At 42.3% G+C, this 7,995-nt stretch overlaps 1 non-coding gene across 1 annotated transcript; it reads right to left on the bottom strand.

Moving 5' to 3' along the window:
* Positions 1–7,213: 7,213 nt before the first annotated feature.
* On the bottom strand, positions 7,214–7,343 carry LOC139007900 (small nucleolar RNA SNORA51). Its single transcript, XR_011471031.1, has one exon. It is a non-coding gene; the product is annotated as a small nucleolar RNA SNORA51 (small nucleolar RNA).
* Positions 7,344–7,995: the final 652 nt, after the last annotated feature.

Here is a 7,995-nt window from a genome sequence, read left to right as displayed (position 1 = left end):
TTTATTTAGCATTTAATAAAGTCCTTGGATTATTGTCCTCTGTCAAAGATGATGTGCTGCCAAAGGGGGATTCAGGATATGCAGACATTTCAGAGGCTGTACTGAAAATCCAGCCTTTACAAACTACACCACCACCTTTCTTCTGTATGACTTTCAGGTTTAGAAAAGAAAGTGTGGTGATGAACAATGACACAGGTTGCCCTCGCTGGTTTGGCTCAGTGGATGGAGTGTGGGCCTGCGGACTGAAGGGTCCCAAGTCTGATTGCGGTCAAGGGCACGTGCCCGGGTTGTGGGATCCATCCCCGGTGAGGGGTGTGCAGGAGGCAGCCGATCAATGATTCTCTCTCATCATTGATGTTTCTAGCTCTCTCTCCCTCTCTGAAATCCATAAAAATATATCTAAAATAACAACAATGACACATGTCATTTATGGACTTACCTATGCTTGGGCTGGCTCTTGATACATATGCTATTTTACTCCTATCTTGTATCAACTCCCAACTTTCTCTGAAGAAAAGCCCAACAATACCCATGACTTTGTAATAAAGCCCTGACTTTGGGCAAATAACTCTCTCCTTTTATAGAATTGCAGTCTATTTGAGATCAAATAGTAAATGTCTTATAACAGGTCAATAATGCAGAATCCTGTTTCTACATAGACTTAAGCCTCCTTATAACTGTGATAATTTCTATTAAAACTATGGCTAGCTTTGTTTACCTTTGAGAGCGAAGGAATGGGTGAGTTACCCTCATTAGTAAGGAATGCTGCTTGTATATTCAAACAAATAACAAATATGCTAGTGAATTTTCCAGCCACATCCTAAAGAAGATTCTGAATTTTACAAGATGGATGTCCAGGATCTATTCACATTGCTAGGTCACCTTTGCATGAAGTTAGGGGTAAAATTGTATAATGTCTATTAGTGATGCTGGAAACAACGATTAATATAAAACAGTACTTCTAAAAATGTGCCATAAATTGGAGCCTTAGAAAATTCCTCACAATATAACTGGTCTGGATAGTAAATGAGTAAGTCACACTAAGTCTATACTTGAAATTATCAGAAAAACAAGATAAAGGGTCTTAAGATGGACATCAAAAATATATATTTTGCAAACCAATGGCACCCCGATAAATTCAACTAAAAGAAGAAAAATATCGCTTGAGAAACAACAGTGAATAAAGTAGATACAAGTCTCATAACCCATTTGTTAAAAAAATTATTTTCCTCACTTTCTCCTCCATATTATATGCTTAGAGGACCTCAGCTTTTCCTCCCTCCCCCACTCCCAGCACGAAGTAAAGGATTCCCATTCTTAGCCGTGACATGCATGCTACCGATCTACCGGCTGGGACCTCGGTTCTCTTCGTGGACGCAGAAAAGATTTCAAGGTCCATGAAAATAGAAGTAAGCACAACGGGGCTTACTGACGATACATTACAGTGAGGAGCGGGCCAGGCGAGAGATGGCCGGGCAGCTTCAGCTCAGTGGGAAGCCAGAGAAAGGGGGGCCTTGGGGACAGGTTCGGGGGGGGGAGCCCAGGGCGAGCTGCAGCTGCTCATCTCCCCTGGTTGCAAGTCTCATGGGGTCCCCTAGAGTTTGGGGGACACATGCCTGTGGGGAAGGGAAGGGGAAAGGGAACGGCCTGGCCTCTCTACTTGGAGGGGGAGCCCGCGGGTAAGAGAGCTCGGCCCCCAGCTTCTGGGTTTAAAAGAGGGATTTTCTGGGTGGAACCTTTCATTTGCATCAGGGATGATTGACAGAAACGTCCTTTCTTCTGGGCAAGCCCTTATTCATTATATATATATATATATATATATATATCTCCATGGGGGGCAGGGTCACAACCAAGATGCAAATTTTATTATAATTAGCCCAGGGCCCTAGGAAGGGCGCATGGGCCTTGTGGCCACGTTTTCCTCTGCGCTGGCGCCGAGAGGCGCCTGGCTCCCACCTGCCTGCTGGCGGCTGGGCCGCCCATAGAGAGGGGGTCTGAGCGCCACGCTGGTCCCACCCCTGCCAGGACCGGGGCAGGCCCGCCCCAGCCGCTCAGGTCTGACTTCCTACTAACAGGCAGATTTTCTGGCTACTAGTAAAGGAATCTGCAGGATTCAATGGAGAAAAATGTCTCTCAGAGGGTGGTGGTGCGGGGAGGAGGGGAGGGGGAGGAGGGGTAATGGGAAAAGATTAGCCAAAGAATTTATATCATCTCTGCATAACCCATGGCCCCAGACAATAGTGTAGTAAAAGGCTGGTGGGGGGACAGCGGGAACGGGCCAGTGGGGGAAAAGAGGGAGACATCTGTAACACTTTACACAGTAAAGATAATTTTTTTTAAAGAGTAAAATGTCTTTTCCCCTTACAGCAGCAATAAAAGCAGATATTATGAATTTTTTAAAAAACGGATCTAGCAAAAGTTATTTCTAACAAGCCTTCTCTGAAAAGTAAAACATTTTCTCCGAAGTTAGAGAATTTAGACTGATTTCCTTACATTGTAATTTGCTGCACTAATATTTGCACTGGCTTTTCTAAAAGGTATACCATTATGTACACTTTTTTCTCTGAAGCTAGAAGGGATGACTACTTCATTCAGACCTATTATAGGCACTTAGAAGAAAAAAAAAAATTCTGCTGAATTTATTACTTAAGCAACAATTTTGCTTTTGACATGTGTATCATAACTTTTTACAACATCGTTAATGGCTATATTTATTTCATTGTAAGACTAAACAAAGCAATGCCTTAAAAGATCTTATTTGGATCACTTGCACAAATTAATTTATAGAATTAGCGTATGAACTTCCAGTATTGTTCAAATATTTTGAGTCTGTATTCAGTCCTCTCATCAGTGGTTGAGAAGTTTAGGGTGTGTGTTAACTGAATTTAAATACATGCTAAATTCACAAGAATTTAAAGTGGTTGCTTTGAATATTCTTTCATAAGATTATAAATTCATTTTTTAAAATGCAATATATAATTGCATGTAAATACTGTCTGTTTGCAAACTTTGTAATATTAAAGACAATACACTTTGAACTGAAATCAGACAACTGATGCATCCGGGCTGCCTGTCACTACTTGAGCCAATTAAGCAGAGACAGGGGTGAGTCATATATGAGCGTTTATTCCAATAATGCCAGCATATGGGAGAGCAGCAGGTCATCCATGAAAATCTGCCCTCCCACCTCCCACTAGGCGGCTGAGTGTATAGGAATAAGGAAGAGAGGCTGTATGCAAGGGAGAATGGCTGCAGGGTCTGTGGTCCGTGTGTCTTCTTCCAAGATCTTGAAGTCCTATAACAAGGTAGGTAAACTTCAGTGGTGTTAAAAACAGCTCCTCCAGGCCCAGCCCAGTGTAGCTCAGCGGTTGAGTGTGGACCCAGGAACCAGGAGGTCACTGGTTCCATTTCTGGTCAGGGCATATGCCCTGGTAGTAGACTTGATCCCCAGTAGGGGACATTCTGGAGGCAGCTGATTGATGATTCTCTCTCATCATCAATGTTTCTATCTCTTTCTCCCTCTCCCTTCCTCTCTGAAATCAATAAAAATATATTTTAAAAACTAACAAACAAACAAAAAACCCCCCAGCTCTGCCAGTTCCTGGCACCTGAGAATGGTCAGCATTCCTGAGGCAAACTCCCAGAGAGGGTCAGGGTCCAGCACAGCAATCAAATCAAAGCTATCTGTCCTTTGTTCTCATAATGTATTTTCTTTACTGAGCAATGGACCCACCTGGGCCCCAAGGTGTCTCTTATCTTTTTACAGCTCTGTTTTTCTTTTTGCAGGAACGGCCAGTTTCCCAGGGTCTGTAAGAAAACCTCTTATGTATAGTTAGTCAGGTGAATAACCATTAAACAACTGTGGCTCTATTCTTTTTTTTTTTTTTCCAATGTATTTTCTATTGATTTTTACAGAGAGGAAGGGAGAGGGATAGAGAGTTAGAAACATCGATGAGAGAGAAACATCGACCAGCTGCCTCCTGCACATCTCCCACTGGGGATGTGCCCACAACCCAGGTACATGCCCTTGACCGGAATCGAACCTGGGACCCTTCAGTCCGCAGGCCAACCCTCTATCCACTGAGCCAAACCGGTTTCGGCTAAAATACTTTTACTACTTTTCCAAAAATAAGCCTATGCCTTCTTTTCTTTTCTTTTTTAAAGAGAATTACATTAATGTATGCTGTCACCCTGGTACAAATGAATTTCAAAGGAAATATTAGAATTAATTTTTTCAAGTTTACAGCTGAAATGTTCACAGCATATCTAATAGCCTATCTTGGGAATAATGACTAAAATGGGAAGCATCCACGGGAAGCCATCGCCTGCTGCTGTGGATCAGGATCACAGGTGGTGCTCATCAGCGGGAATGGGCTGGAGGAGAGGAGAGGCTAAGCCAGGGCTGCTGGCGCTGGATGTGTGGAACCTTTGTTGAGGGAAGCTTCCAACATCAACTGGCTCCTCAAACAGTGACCTACAATGCTTTTCAAACAAAACAAAATAATATGCGTATACAACAAGACACAGGTTTAGCATATCTTTTTTTTAAAAAAATATGTTTTATTGATTTTTTCACTGGGAGGAAGGGAGAGGGATAGAGAGTTAGAAACATTGGGGATGTGCCTGCAACCCAGGTACATGCCCTTGAGCGGAATCGAACCAAGGACCTTTCGGTCTGCAGGCCGATTCTCTATCTACTGAGCCAAACCAGCTCCGGCTAGCAGCATGTATTTAAGGTGTGAGAGTGGAATGCCTTCATGTTGTAGAAGAAACCCACTTTAAGGCAAGTTTCAGAGTAAACATACACAATATTAAATGAAGGTTAACAATGAATATTGCAATTCACTTTGGTATATTATTACATGCAATTAAAATCATTATCAACAAATGGCATTAATTAGTTACTTTCTGGTATGTGTTTATAAGCAGTTTAGGTATCCAGTGAGTATATATATAGCACTATTAACTCCAGTATTGTTGTTATTTATTAAACTAGTTGCAGAAAATTAGAATATATCATCTGTAAATTGCCTTAGTGTGATCAGTGGCTCAAAATAAATAGCCACGTGGATGCCATTCTTCTCTAAAACATTAGAACACCTGAATGTAATCTGCACATTTTTAGTTTATTAGAAATAGACAACAGAAAAAGTGAAAAATTTGAAGTGTCTTTATTGAAAGATTAACCGTAAGTTGGTTTTTAAAATAATTTTATGATTTTAAATATTTTTGAGTAAAAATATTGCAGATATATGAGTCTGGTAATTTAAAATAAATAAAATTAAAAATGCCAGCTACATTATCCCTATGGTTGCTGATTATTTTATTTTAAATATAAATTTCAATATGAGAAAAAAGTGAATACACACATTTCATTACATGAGAACTAAAAAAATAAATTGAAGGACTAGCAGAATGAAAAAGGAACCAAAACAATACAGAGACTGAAAGGTTCAACTGAGGTAAGATGTTTGTTCCCATTTACCTCTACCATCATAACCAAACGTGCCAAATGAAGGCAAAACTAATTATATTTTATTCTGACATCTACGATTATTTTGGACGGCTTTCCAAAGACAAACCGAATTCATTGTGAAAGGAAACTATCTCCAACTATGATGCAAAATAAAAAAGAAATGAGAATATTAAAACAAAGTTGAGAAGCCAAGCAAACATTCAAAATAGAGAAGAGAAAGAAGTGCACCAAAGAGCAGGCTCTCACCAGACCCCCATCTGCCCGTGCCTCGATGGGCCCGGGCTTCAGACCCGTGAGCAACAACTACTGACTGTTGAGGCCCTCCAGGCTATGGCATTCCTGGTGTAGAGGACCCAACAAAGACAAATGACAGCCACACAACTCACACAGCTACTGCCGGAGATGCAGCCAAAGGTACAGAGGGAGGAAAGAAACCCAGGTGCTCCTCCCTTCTTCACACCCCCAGCTCCTCACACCTCCCTGCCCCTGAGCAAATGCCGCCAGGCGCCAGCTGAAATGGCAGGAGACACAGGGCGGAGCTATTCCACAGCTGAGGCATGAAGAACACACCGCGTAGGAAAGGGAGGAAGACATTTTAAACAGGGTAGGAAGGAAAATCCTTTCTGAGCAACATGCATTGAGGTGCGGTTCTTTCAAGGTTTCACAGACTTTACTTAACCATCTTTTTTTGGTGGTTGTTGAATTGGTTCAAAGTTCTGTTCTCAAAGACTGCTGTAGGTGAGCCAAATTTTGTTTCACCAGTTTCTCTTATCTGTCCAGTTCCTTCTCTTTTGCCGAACCTAATTGGCTGTCTAAGAGTGTAAAACCCCCTCTTATTATCATCTAAAAGCGAGATGATGAAAAAAACCCTCAAGCATGGGATTCTCTGCAACAGCAACACTGACAGGAAGCAGGGGCTTTTAAAGCAACAGAAAGCTATAAAGTGAAAACTGGCTAAACGTAATCTTTTTTTTTAGATGCCACACACACAGCAGCCCTGTCGAAACAAGGCCACCAAAAACTTGGTTGCCTCCCAAAAAAAAGTTGGGAGCGAGAGACAGAGAGGAAGTGGGTATTCTTTGTAACACACGTCTCGAGCAAAGGCAACTCCCATTACACTGACGGAGTCTAATCTGTGACAAGATAAGCGCTAGGATAAACATTGCCCAGTTTCTCTGTTATGGCAGTCTAATTTTCAGAAGATATAAGCGGAAAAAATGTTAAGTTTCTCCGTTAGAAACTTGGATTTGGTGCGGTGCACTGTGGGTATGTAAATAAGGCGAGTCCCCTTGCTTTCGATCCCGGAAGTATCTTCGTCTTCACATGGTGCGGTGCCTCAGCTGGAGGGGCCGGAGCGGGGACTCGGCTGCCTGGGATCTAACCGCCGTCTGGATCAGGCTTGCGTTTGTATGTTTTGTGTGTTTATGCGTCTGAGTTTGACTTGTTCCTTTGCTGTTAAACTGAAAGTGAAAAATAAAAACCACTAGGAAAGTTACTAATACAAGATTCAGGACGGCGTTTCCTCCCTTCGGAGGGAAGTTCCGAGTGTGTAACTGGGAAAGGGCACCGGGGGCTTTAAGGCGTGACACTTGGTTTTAAGCTGCGCGGTGGGTGCCCCGGTGTTTTCTTGACGCCAGTGGGTAAGTCAAGGGAGGAACGAGGTGCAGAGTAACCCAACTGTTTCAGTACAAGAATTTGGTGGTTACTTACCAACAATATGTGTGTTTTTTTCTCCCCCAATGCCTCCCCATTCACAATACAGACCAGGCCGAGGGCCTGCGCTCAGGTGTGTGTGGGAGGGTTTACTCTGCTCCTAGTTCTGTGCGATCGGTGAGAGGACGCAGCCTGTGGGCAGCACCGGGAGGCCGACGATATGTTTTTTAACCGAGCCCCTCCACGGTACACACTTGAATGTTATTTCCTGGTCTAGCGTTTGCATTTACATCAACAGCCTTGCCCGGGTGTTTTTGTGGTTAACAAGCTATTTTCTGTCCCAGTCTTCATGTTTTAAAAAGATAGAGCTGTTCTAAGTTAACCTCAACCTTGTAATCACTCACTATTGTACTAACACCAGTAACTTCGACTTCCGGTATGGTCCTCATAACTAAGCACTGAGACCCTTTTAGTCCTTTTTCTGAGCAAAAGAAGCCTTGCCGGAACAAGGCCACCAAAAACTTTGATCACACCCAATAAAAAAACTGGGAGAGAGGCCCGCTGGCTTTGTAACATCCTCCTCGGATAAAAGCAACCCCTCTCACGCTGACGGTGGCTATTTCATGCCACGGTTCAGTGCTGGGATAAAAATATCCGGTTACTCTGTAAATAGCTGTCTAATCTTCAGAAATATAAGTGGGAGGACATTTAAGTTTGTCCTTTTTAAACTGGGATTTCCTCACCATTCATGTACATACTATGCAAATTTTACATTGGTTTTACTAGAAGTTGACCATGAAATCTTGTCTAGGAAGTATATATATATATATTTTTAAATATATTTTATTGATTTTTTACAGAGAGGA

This window comes from Myotis yumanensis, unplaced genomic scaffold (assembly GCF_028538775.1).
Source record: "Myotis yumanensis isolate MYYU_CA2020_CCGP unplaced genomic scaffold, mMyoYum1.0.hap1 SCAF_3, whole genome shotgun sequence".
NCBI classification, from domain to species: Eukaryota; Metazoa; Chordata; class Mammalia; order Chiroptera; family Vespertilionidae; genus Myotis; species Myotis yumanensis.
This window is presented reverse-complemented; position numbering and strand designations above follow the sequence as displayed.